Genomic DNA, 12500 nt, shown 5'->3' with positions numbered 1-12500 from the left:
AATGAAACATTTGTTCTTATATATCTAATTGTGTATTGAAGATAGAGATGACTAGTGAAATCTAACCGAGGCCCTTTGCGTCAATAAGATCAGGATATGATGATGAATTATGCTAGTAAGATTACTAGATATTAGGTTAAATTATCCGCGCTCTGCTTAGATATTTGTTATTTGGTTACTAATGTGACATTTATTTAGTTGGATATTCTTCCATTTTTGCTCTTTATTCTGATTAGAGATTTTCCACAACACTTTCCTTTTCAATGCCAATTATTAGATGAATTGTGTATTAGGAATGTCTTCAATTAAAATGGGTTACCTCGAAATTAATTAGAAATAATCAGATACTTTAGAAGGATAATTACTCTTCCTTCTTTTGCTTTAATGGAAACGTTAAGAATAATGAAATGGTTTTTTAGATATTGAGGAATATCTCTATGTATTACAATACGTGATTGAATATAGATAATGTCTATTCTATTCTATCTTATAAATGGGGAAATTGGCAATACAAAAGAACGTATTATTTGATATTGTTTGTAGATTACATTAGTGTTGATATAGAGATGTTCTTGATATGTCTTAAGTTTTATGTAAGCTTAATTTGCTTTAAAATTATTTCAATTCTATCTTAGAGACTGGTCGTAAATATCCTGGATTGAAACTCTTAATTTTCTAGTAGTTATCCAGTGTACTTTTCCCACTTTGATAAAGACTTTTAATTCCATTTCCTAAATATGTGTTATGGATCTCTCTCTCTCTCTCTCTCTCTCTCTCTCTCTCTCTCTCTCTCTCTCTCTCTCTCTCTCTCTATATATATATATATATATATATATATATATATATTATTATTATTATTACTTACTAAGCTACAACCCTAGTTGGAAAAGCAGTATGCTATAAGCCCAGGGGCTCCAACAGGGAAAATAGCTCAGTGCGGAAAGGAAAAAAGGAAAATAAAATATTCTAAGAAGAGTAACAACAATAAATATCTCCTATATAAACTATAAAAACTTTAACAAAACAAGAGGAAGAGAAATAAGATAGGAGAGTGTGCTCGAGTGTACCCTCAAGCAAGAGAACTCTAACCCAAGACAGTGAAAGGCCATGGTACAGAGGCTATGGCACTACCCAAGACTAGAGAACAGTGGTTTGATTTTGGAGTGTCCTTCTCCTAGAAGAGCTGCTTACCATAGCTAAAGAGTCTCTTCTACCCTTACCAAGAGGAAAGTGGCACTGAACAATTACAGTGCAGTAACCCCTTGGGTGATGAAGAATTGTTTGGTAATCTGTGTTGTCAGGTGTATGAGGATAGAGGAGAATATGTAAAGAATATGCCAGACTATTCAGTGTGTATGTAGGCAAAGGGAAAATGAACCGTAACCAGAGAGAAGGATCCAATGTAGTACTATCTGGCCAGTCAAAAGACCCCATAACTCTCTAGCGGTAGTATCTCAACGGGTGGCTGGTGCCCTGGCCAACCTACTACCTTAAAATATATATATATATATATATATATATATATATATATATATATATATATATATATATATATATATATATATATATATATATATATATATATATATATATATATATATATATATATATATATATATATATATATATATATATATATATATTACTGCACGCGACCTGCCAGAAGTGACGGCTAAGTATTTAGATGGATGACACAGGCACACACAGGGACGCACACAGTTATTCAAACATTCCCACCCCAATCCCTTCCTATCAAAGGAAATGGAAGAGACTGAGTCTGGCAATGCCACTAAGCGTGACTGGAAATAATTATATATATCTATACACACACACACACACACATATATATATATATATATATATATATATATATATATATATATATATATATATATATATATATATATATATATATATATATATATATATATATACTGTATATAGATGCATGTGTGTATACACCTCTATGTACAGGTATATATGTATACACCCTGGTTTACAGTGATGGAGACTGATATCAAAGACGTAGACACACATTTGATAACCTAGAGTCTAAAATCGTGTTACACAGAACAAAAACTACAAAAAACCATTAAAGTTTGAGCAAACACAATTAGATTAAAAGGTTTTATAGTCATTCCAATTGGGGTATTTGATATTTTAATTATTTTATTTGTATTCATTCTATGAAATGAATAGAAATAATTACTCGTATAATTCTCATTGAAGGATGTCTGTTCAAGGCCAATCCCTGCAACATGTGATTGACAGGTGAGATTTTAATTGAATGGATGTAATTCTAAACCTTTAGGATTATTTCATTCACCACATTCGGAAATTTGAGGAAACTAGATGTAACATATTATTATTATTATTATCATTATTATTATCAGTATCAGTATCAGTATCATTATCATTATCATTATCATTATCATTATCATTATTATTATTATTATTATTATTATTATTATTATTATTATTATTGTTGTTGTTGTTGTTGTTGTTGTTGTTGTTGTTGTTGTTGTTGTTATTATCTGAGTTACAACCCTAGTTCGAAAAGCAGGATGTTATATGCCCAACGACTTCAACAGGGAAAAATAGCTCAGTGAGGAAAGGAAATAAGGGAATAAATAAATTATAAGAGAGGTAATCGGCATTTATAATGAAATATTTATAGAACAGTAACAACATTGGATAAACCTTTCATATACAAAGTATAAAAAATTTGAAAGAGTAAGAGAAATAAGATAGAATACTGTGCACGAGCCTAGCCTGAAGCAAGAGAACTCTACCCCAACACTGTGGAAGACCATGGTACAGAGGATATGGTACTACCCAAGGCTAGAGGACAATGGTTTGGTTTTGGTTATCCTAGAGTTGCTTACTATAGCTGAAGAATCTCTTCTACTTTAAGAATCTATTGAGGAAATAATATATGTTATGTTATTAATTTGATTTTTGGGACATATAAAATACCATTCCTAAAATTTCCTGGATATGTTGATCATGAATAGATAAAAAAGAGTATCTCTTGCTTTAGGGTACACTCAGGCACACTATTCTATCTGTTTCCTTATTTCCTTTTCTCACTGGACTATTTTGCCTATTGGAGCCCTAGGGCTTATGGCATCCTGTTTTTCCAACTAGAGTTGTAGCTTAGTTAATAATAATAATAGTAATAAGAATAATTAAATGAGATAATTTTTTCTTTACGAATATCATCACCTATGGCATCTACAATGAATTTTACTTACAGGAAAATAAAGCAAACATAAAGTTAATTATAGCTTTGATAGATATTGCAAATACCCTTCAGAGTCTCAAACCTTGATTATGAAGCAGGTAAGATACCTGGTTATCATGAAAAGTATGCCAAACTTTGTAGCCTCGGCGTTCGACCCGAAGCTTTGATGTTTTCTAAAGTTTAGGTATTATTTTGAAGTTTTCATTGACGAAGGCATAAGGGTGAATTGGTAACCTGCTTTACAATGGACCCGTAATGACGTTGGATCCAAAACTATTCTGCATTCACATCTCAAAATCTTCCATCAAAGTTTTTCAGAAAGATTTATTTCACTAATGCTCATCATAAGTTCTGCAATATTTGGATAAGAGTCAGGGATGCTTATAAAAAGAAAGAATTATTGTTTTCTTTGAGAGAATAATAGACTAATTAGTACGTGCAGTTTTCATTGATAATTCTTTCTTTAAATGGAAAATGAAACGAAATAGAATGTCACTACCACTATGTTTGGGTACATCATCAAATTATAAATACGAATTAAAGACTGGGCGAAACTGATGTTCCGTATGTCCTAGATTCAGAAATCTAAAAAGCTACATACAGAAATATCTATTGGCATCAATTATTTTTATATATGTCTATCGTGTTTAGCCTTAGTAATTGTAAACTAAAGTGATCCATCTTACAATGTTACATTAGTTCTGATATTCAAATTCGACGTAACTGTTTCAAAACAATCATATATTTAAAATACGAATATTTAGAAGTATAAGCAACGGTGTTAAAAGAAGCCAGACAAACTAATGAGTTTGTTTTCATTACAATGGACATGAAGGCCGAATTTAGTACTCGTATTAAATAATAGAATTAGAATAATAAAATTTTATAGTTCAATCAATGCAGGACACAGCCATTTTTTTTTTTTCAAAATGCAGATTTTGTATTTCTGATGACATTTCCTATCATTTGTTTGAACAAATATCCTGAACCAATTCATAGATGTGTTCAAGGGTATCAAAAACATCTCATAATATATCTAATGTATTAAATAACAACTGGTTCTGTTAGGGAACGGTCTTTAACCCCTATTGCCAATCATAAAGTAGATTTAGAGTGAGATATTTATAGGGAGATTTGAGGATCCCTTCCCCTTCCAATTAACATATTTTGATACATCTGAATTTGGACTTTTCTAAGGGTGGTGTGACGGTGCCGAGAGAGGGTTGTGAACTCAAAGGCAGGATGCAATCAACTGAGTTATATTATTATAGAACACTCTCCTTTATATACAAAACCTCAAGCCAACAGGACATAACAAGTTAACAAGACAGACAATGTTACAGAGGAAAACAGCAGACATGAATTTTCATGTTCGTTTAGTGCGAGGGAAGAGCGAAGATACAAGCATAATATATGCAAAAGGAATTATGTACAATTGTGTGACTGGTACATGGCTCCCCCTCTAAAAATGACATACTGAACATGTTAAATAGGGCGCCCTGATCTAGAGAGGCGAACTGTAGGCGGGTCATCTGGCAGAAGATAAGCAGGTTTTAGACGATCAATGGAGACCCAGTCTTCTTTGCCCCGAATGTTTAGGAGGAATGCTTTCGGACTGCGTCAGATCACAAGGAAAGGGCCCGTGTAAGGGGGCATTACTGGTGGCTTGCTGGTGTCGTTGCGCAGGAAGACGTGCGTTGCAGAGTGCAAGTCCGTTGGTATGTGATGCTTCGCTGGGGGCTTGTAAGTCTGGCGGCACGGAGTAAATTTTCCCACGACGTGACGTCGCCATACACCATTTCAGCTGCCAAGACGTCGAGGGCGTCTTTAGGAGTGGTCCTTAGTCCCAGGAGGACCCAGGGAAGCTGAGTAAACCAGTTGCAATCCTTGCAGCGGGACATCAAAGCTGCTTTGAGGGTGCGATGAAAACGTTCAACCATTCCATTGGCAGCGGGGATGTAGGCCGTTGTCTGATGTAGGGTAATGCCCAGGAGATTCGCTAATGACGTCCACAATTGAGAGGTGAAAGTGGTTCCCCTGTCAGAAGTAATATGCTCAGGGATACCGAATCTTGAAATCCATCTAGAGAGTAAGGCAGATGTACATGAGGCGGACGTTGCAGTTTCCATGGGAATGGCTTCAGGCCAACGAGTGGAGCGGTCGATGACGGTAAACAGGTAACGATGTCCTTGTGATGTGGGTAGGGGGCCTACAACGTCGACGTGGATGTGTGCTAAACGACGCTGAGGTTGAGGAAAGGTGCCCACTCCTGAATCCGTGTGTCGATGTACTTTGGAAGTTTGGCAAGAAGTACAGGCGCGGACCCAATCCTTAGCATCCTTAGAAATGCCGTGCCAAATGAACTTTGCCTTCAGCAGCTATGCAGTAGAACGGCACGAGGGATGTGAAAGGCCGTGAATGAACGTCACAGAGGAGGGTGGTGTTGGAGTCTTCGAGGGGAAAGTCTTCCCAACGGAGGGACGTGCAGTATGTCCTACAAGCTTGATACTCTGGATCCTGTCGTTGGGCTTCAGCCAGGGCGTTGTAATCCAATCCCAGTTGAACGGCAGCCAACGTGTTTCTTGACAGGGCATCGGCAACGGGATTCATTTTCCCAGGGACGTATTGAAGGGTGCAATTGTATTCAGCCACGGCGAAGAGATGTCGGCGTTGCCGGGTGGACCAGGCGTCAGACTGTCGAGTGAAGGCGTGCACCAGAGGCATGTGGTCTGTGCGAATGACGAAGGGCGTACCTTCTAAGAAATGGCGAAAGTGACGGACAGCCAAGTGCACCGCCAGCAATTCTCGATCGAAGGTAGAATAACCCGATTCAGCCTTGGACAGTTTTATGCTGAAGAAGGCCAATGGGCAGGGCGAGCTTTTGACCACCTGCTCGAGTACTGCACCAATAGTGACGTCGCTGGCATCGGTGGAGAGAAGGAGAGGGGCGTGTGGGATAGGAAAAGTGAGAGCCGCAGCAGTTGATAGGGCCTTTTTTGCATTGTAGAAGGCTGCTTCTTGAAGGGGACCCCACTTCAGGTCCTTCGGCTTGCCCTTGAGGGAGGCGTAGAGGGGAGCAAGAGTGGCGGCAATGGCTGGCAGAAAACGGTGATAATAGTTGATCATGCCCAAGAATTCCTGCAGAGCTTTGACGGTTGAGGGCACGAGGAAGTTCTGAACGGCTGCTACCTTCTCAGGGAGGGGGTGGACACCTTCAGGAGTGATGCGGTGCCCTAAGAACGACACTTCGTTGGCGCCAAAGGTACACTTGTCGTACCGGACTACAAGGCCGTTTTGTTGCAGGCGGTCGAGCACGATGCGCAGGTGACGGAAGTGTTCCTCTTCTGAGGAGGAGAACACAAGTATGTCGTCCACATAACATACACAGAAAGGGAGGTCCCCTAAGATGCCATCCATGAGACGTTGAAACGTGGCCCCAGCATTACGAAGGCCAAAGCAGGAGTAATTGAAGGTGTATGTACTAAACGGAGTGGTGATGGCAGTCTTGGGGATGTCTTCTGGGTTCATAGGCACCTGATAATACCCCTTTAGGAGATCGAGCGTAGAGAAAACCTTTGCTTTGTGCAGGTAGGAGGTCACGTCGGCAATGTTTGGGAGGGGGTAGTGATCCGGTTCTGTTTGCATGTTCAGGCGCCTGTAATCCCCACACGGACGGAGGGAGCCGTCTTTCTTCAGAACGATGTATAAGGGTGACGACCATGGGCTGGAGGCCTTTTGGCAAAGGCCCATTTCCTCCATTTCGGCGAACGTCTGTTTGGCGGATGCCAATCGTTCCGGTGCCAGACGTCTGAATTTTGTGAAGACTGGGGGTCCCGTCGTCTTGATATGGTGATAAATACCGTGCTTGGCAGGAACCGTGGGCGTTTGGCGAAGTTCTGGACGGAAAACTTCCGGGTACGACGTGAGGAGGTGGGCATAGGCATCCGTGGGTGCGCTAATGTGGAGAGCGAGGTTAGAGGGGGCGGGTTGAAGAGGTGTCGACAAGTACGAGTCTGCGTTGACCAATCGTCGGTGGGCGACATCGACCAGAAGGTGGAAATGAGAGAGGAAATCCGCACCGAGGATTAGCATGGTAACGTCAGCAACGAGAAACTTCCAATTGAATTTACCGTTTCCGAACGATAATGTGAGGTTCTCGTAACCGTAGGTGGGTATCGCAGATCCGTTGGCAGCTACCAAGCGGACGTCGGCAGATGTAGACAGACTTCGTCGTGTCTTGAAGAGTTTCCTTGGCAAAAGAGAACGACAAGCACCCGTGTCTACCAAAAGTCGCACGCCCGTTCCTGCATCCTGTAAAAAGAAAAGATTAGAAACACGGGAGGCCACCGCCACGAGCGATGGCCTACTTACACGTTTTTTGGCCACTGACAATCCTCGGCACATTTCTTCGCAGTTGCCCTGAATCTGAAGTGGTAGTAGCAAAACTGTGGCGGATGGGAGGTAGTAAGTGGCTGTAGAAGGTATGCGTTGACGGTGTCATAGTAACGGTGAGAGGTGGAGGAGGGGGGGGGGGGGGGGGGGGGGAAGGCGGGAGGAGCAAGTCACTCCGGGGTCACCAATGTGACGAAGGAGGGAGAAGGTTGTGAACTCAAAGGCAGGATGCAATAAACTGAGTTATATTATTATAGAACACTCTCCTTTATATACAAAACCTCAAGCCAACAGGACATAACAAGTTAACAAGACAGACAATGTTACAGAGGAAAACAGCAGACATGAATTTTCATGTTCGTTTAGTGCGAGGGAAGAGCGAAGATACAAGCATAATATATGCAAAAGGAATTATGTACAATTGTGTGACACACGGTTGGTACAGTGGCATCAAACGAATAACACATTTATTGTGTTAAAGAAGGATTTTTTATATATCCTTTTAGTGGAAGATCAAGGAGTATAAATACTTTCAGTGTGTCTTTGTATCGATATGCATACACTGTTACTGTCACGTATGAGAGAAGGTTCCTTTTTTTTCTATAAAGCGAGTGACACCTAACACTGGAATTCTCTCTCTCGCTTTGAAGAGTTGAGCCGAATCCTTCATGTTCTTGGCATTTCTCCCTAAACGTTATTGCATCACAACATTCATTGGTGGAAGGGAAAACAGCGTTATTTGATAAAAGAGAAAAAAATAGTCGTTGAGATCTTATTCCCTATTCAACTGGGGAAAAATAAGGAAGCGGTTTTAAGAAAGGTAATTAGATATAATAAGTCATTTTTCATTAGTAACAACGACAGACCACGGACAAGTGACTTATTTTATTTTGTAGAAAATTTTAATTTATACCTTTACAAAGTCTTTCCAATGACACAAAATGGATGGAATATTCCCGTATTTACATATCAATTGCTCCCACAAAATATTAAGATCTTCTTTCAGATTAGTGTTGTCTGAAAGTGAAAAATGCAGCTTGTAATGTGTTTTACCAAGCTCATAAACATTGTAAGGTTATAGAGTCATAAAGTTACATGCATTGCTTGAAATGGGTACTGGTACTTCATGCTTCACATTATCTCCAATATACTGTATATCATATCCAACCATGAAACATAAAACTATCTTATACCGGGTTATTTGCGCGTTTTGATGGACCTGTTATGAACATATTTTAGATTTAGGATCATCAGAATCCGTTGCAGGAGCTTAGAAAAATATCTATTTCAGAATTATGTTAATCTTTCTCTGAAGTGACACACTCCCAGTCCCCAATAATTATCAATTCACTTGACTTATTTTGTATGATAAAAATTTCATCATCCAGCAAAGCCTCCAGTTCATTTTCAAATCTAGATCCTGAAGGGATGTGCATACCAAATCAAAGGAGGATCTTTGGTGTATTAATGTTATCCTGCTTAAAATAGAAGTATAATTCAGATTCTCAAATTCTTGTTAATAATAATCGTCGTGACTCATTTAATATCAATCGATGGATTAAGAATATACTTAAATATTTAGATAAATACTGAAGAGGCAATATACACTTTATATTTTATTCTTGGATTAAAATACATCTACCTTACTGTATCTTATAAAAGTTTGTAGCTTCCTTTGTCTTTTTTTAATAGATTAACCATCAATGTTTTATATGACGAACTGTTAGATGATATTAGCATTAGTGAATTATAGTAGTATCACTAAAACAAACATTCTTCACAAATCTTAAGCTATAACTTCGCTCGATCAGTTTACACTAATTTTTTGTTTAATTCATTCCTTTACCTATATCTTAACAGTCGCATAAATTCCCTTTTCTGACAGTCTTATATACAAACAGAATTATGAGGAACACTCCCTGTTATGAAGACTTTCCTCATGTTGCAGTTATATTGCCACCTCTCACAAGTCAGTGTCACTTGAGTAAAGAACAGGGACTTGGTATTTTGAACTCATCCATACATACTAAGAAAATTCTATAAATCTTTATCTTGCAACTCAAATGTAAAAATATTGACGGTTGCTGACGTTTTACTTCTTGACAAATTTATTATCTTAACAATCGTATCCCTTTTATCAATTTAGAAAACTACGTCCCTCATGATTGTACAAGGTCCTCTCAATAACAATTAATCTGAAAGCCATTTAAATTTTATGATTACGTGTTGGATTTTATGGTTTAATATAGATTTTTATTTCACAATTTATTTGTAACAAATGATATCGGCGTTGATGTCCTTTGATGTCGGGATGACAGAAAGGCCGAAATCAGTCAATCAATCCAATACATCCTGGGCAAAATCGAGTTATCGAATTATTCTACTCGGGCCCAGCCGGTGAACACATATTATGTTAATTTAATTCATATTAATATACTTCCTTTTATTGTACACATTTAGATAATAAATAGCAATAGTTTTTTTTTTTTCAAGTCAGAATGAAAAGGCAAACAAGTTCAAGAAAGCAGATAGTCTCTGTCTATCTCTGGCACATCATGTTACCATGGCAACAGTCATTGTTCCCTGAATAGCATTAGTAAACAAACATTGTTAAAAACAAACGCAATTTTAATCGGAAATTCTCCGTTAAAATATTGTTTTCTCAACAGTATTTCAGTAAAATAGAGGCGATCGTAATTTTACCTTTGTTATTATCTTTTACTGGAGGGTGACCGTAATATCAATCCTTTACGTCAATATGTTTTTTTTTTTTAAATGGTAAAAATCCTGGAATAAATGTTGCCAGGCACTTGCTGTTTTTTTTTTTTTAATGCAAATTCATAACAGTGAATATCGCAAATCATCACGTAATTCTATAATGAAGAATCTATTTAGTGAATTCCCAGTAATTACTGGTAGCTGTTATGCATACATGAAAGCAGGTAATCGAAAAGAGTAAAAATCACAACGATTTTCTTAATGTTTCTTTCCCCTGAAGCTCAGGGGTTTTCTAATCCTGTCTTTCTTCGGCTGTTGGTTTTATCATCAATATAATATTTGTATTAAACAGAGTAAAAACATGAGTTAGTCAGTGGAGTTATGATTTAATGACAAAGATTAAGTTTGATTTTTTTTTTATTTCAAGCAAATACAGGAACAACTCTGGCACAAGCTTTTAAAGCCAAACCGAGTTATTTCACATCATCATCATCATTATCACCATCATCATCTCTCTCTCTCTCTCTCTCTCTCTCTCTCTCTCTCTCTCTCTCTCTCTCTCTCTCTCTCTCTCTCTCTCTCTCATTATTAAGCAAACAGAGGTGGGGAAATATTCCAGCAATTGTCTAACAATGCATTGAACCTATCAGCCAATTAGTACAATGCAAGACTGAAATCATGTGCAACTCCTCTTTCCAAGTCACAATCAAACCCATGAAAATCCGCTCCAAGCTGCATTGTCTCTATTCTTACGTCCTTCGTTCGTGAATTTTTTTTTTTTTAATATAAATCAACGATACTGTTTTCAATAAACGCTCCAATCACCGTTCGTCGTTTGTGTGTTGTAATTGGCATTGCTTGGATATGTTTGAAGGAAAATTCTCGCAAAAGAAACATTACGAGACGAAAATGTTATGTAATACGGTTGGATTGTTAACACAAAAACGTAAAAGTTACGTAACTTGGTTGGATTGCTAACATACATACGTACACATTACGTGACTCGGTTGGATTGTTAACAAACATAAAAAAAAGTTACACAATTTGCTTGGATTTTTATAATACCTATATAAAAGTTACATAACTCGGTTGAATTGTTAACATACACACGTAAAAGTTACGTAACTCGGTTGGATTGTTGAAAAACATATGTAAAAGTTACGTAACTCAGTTAAATTGTTAACAAACATAGGTATAAGTTACTTAACTCGGTTGGATTGTTAAAACATACATAAAAGTTAGGTAACTCGGTTGTATTGTTAAAATACATATGTAAAAGTTATGTGACTCGGTTGGATTGTTAAAATACCTACATAAAAGTTACGTAACTTAGTTGGATTGTTATCATATACACGTAAATGTTACGTAACTTGGTTGGATTGTTAATGAACATACGTAAAACATACGTAACTTGGTTAGATTGTTAACAAACATACATATAAGTTACATAACTCGGTTGGATTACTAAAACACGTACGTATGAGTTACGTAACTCAGTTGGATTCTTAACACATAAAGTAAAAGTCACGCAACTCGGTTATATTGTTAACATACATACGTAAAGGTTACGTGACTCAGTTGGATTGTTAACACACATACATAAAAGTTACGTAAATTGGTTGGATTGTTAATATACATACGTGAACGTTACGTGACACGGATGCATTGTTAACATACAAACAAAAAAGTTACGTGACTCGGTTGGATTGTTAACGAACATACGTAAAAGTTACGTAACTCGGTTGGATTGTTAATATACCTACATAAAAGTTACGTAACTCGGTTGGATTGCTAACATACACATGTAAAACTTACGTAACTCGGTTGGATTGTTAACGAACATCCCGTAAAAGTTACGTAACTCGGTTGGATTGTTAACAAACATTCATAAAAGTTACGTAACTCGGTTGGATTGTTAACGCACATTCGTATAAGTTACGTAACTCGGTTGGATTGTTAACATACATACGTAAAGGTTATGTGATTCGGTTGGATTGTTAACACACATACGTAAAATTTACGTAACTCGGTTGGATAGTCAACACATAAGTAAATGTTACCTAATTAGGTTGGATTGTTGACACACATATGTAAAAGTTACATAACTCGGTTGGATTGTTAACAAACAAACGTAAAAGTTACGTAA

The sequence above is a fragment of the Palaemon carinicauda genome, chromosome 7, assembly GCF_036898095.1.
Source record: "Palaemon carinicauda isolate YSFRI2023 chromosome 7, ASM3689809v2, whole genome shotgun sequence".
NCBI classification, from domain to species: domain Eukaryota; kingdom Metazoa; phylum Arthropoda; class Malacostraca; order Decapoda; family Palaemonidae; genus Palaemon; species Palaemon carinicauda.
The sequence above is the reverse complement of the archived record's forward strand: the minus strand, read 5'-3'. Positions refer to the sequence as shown.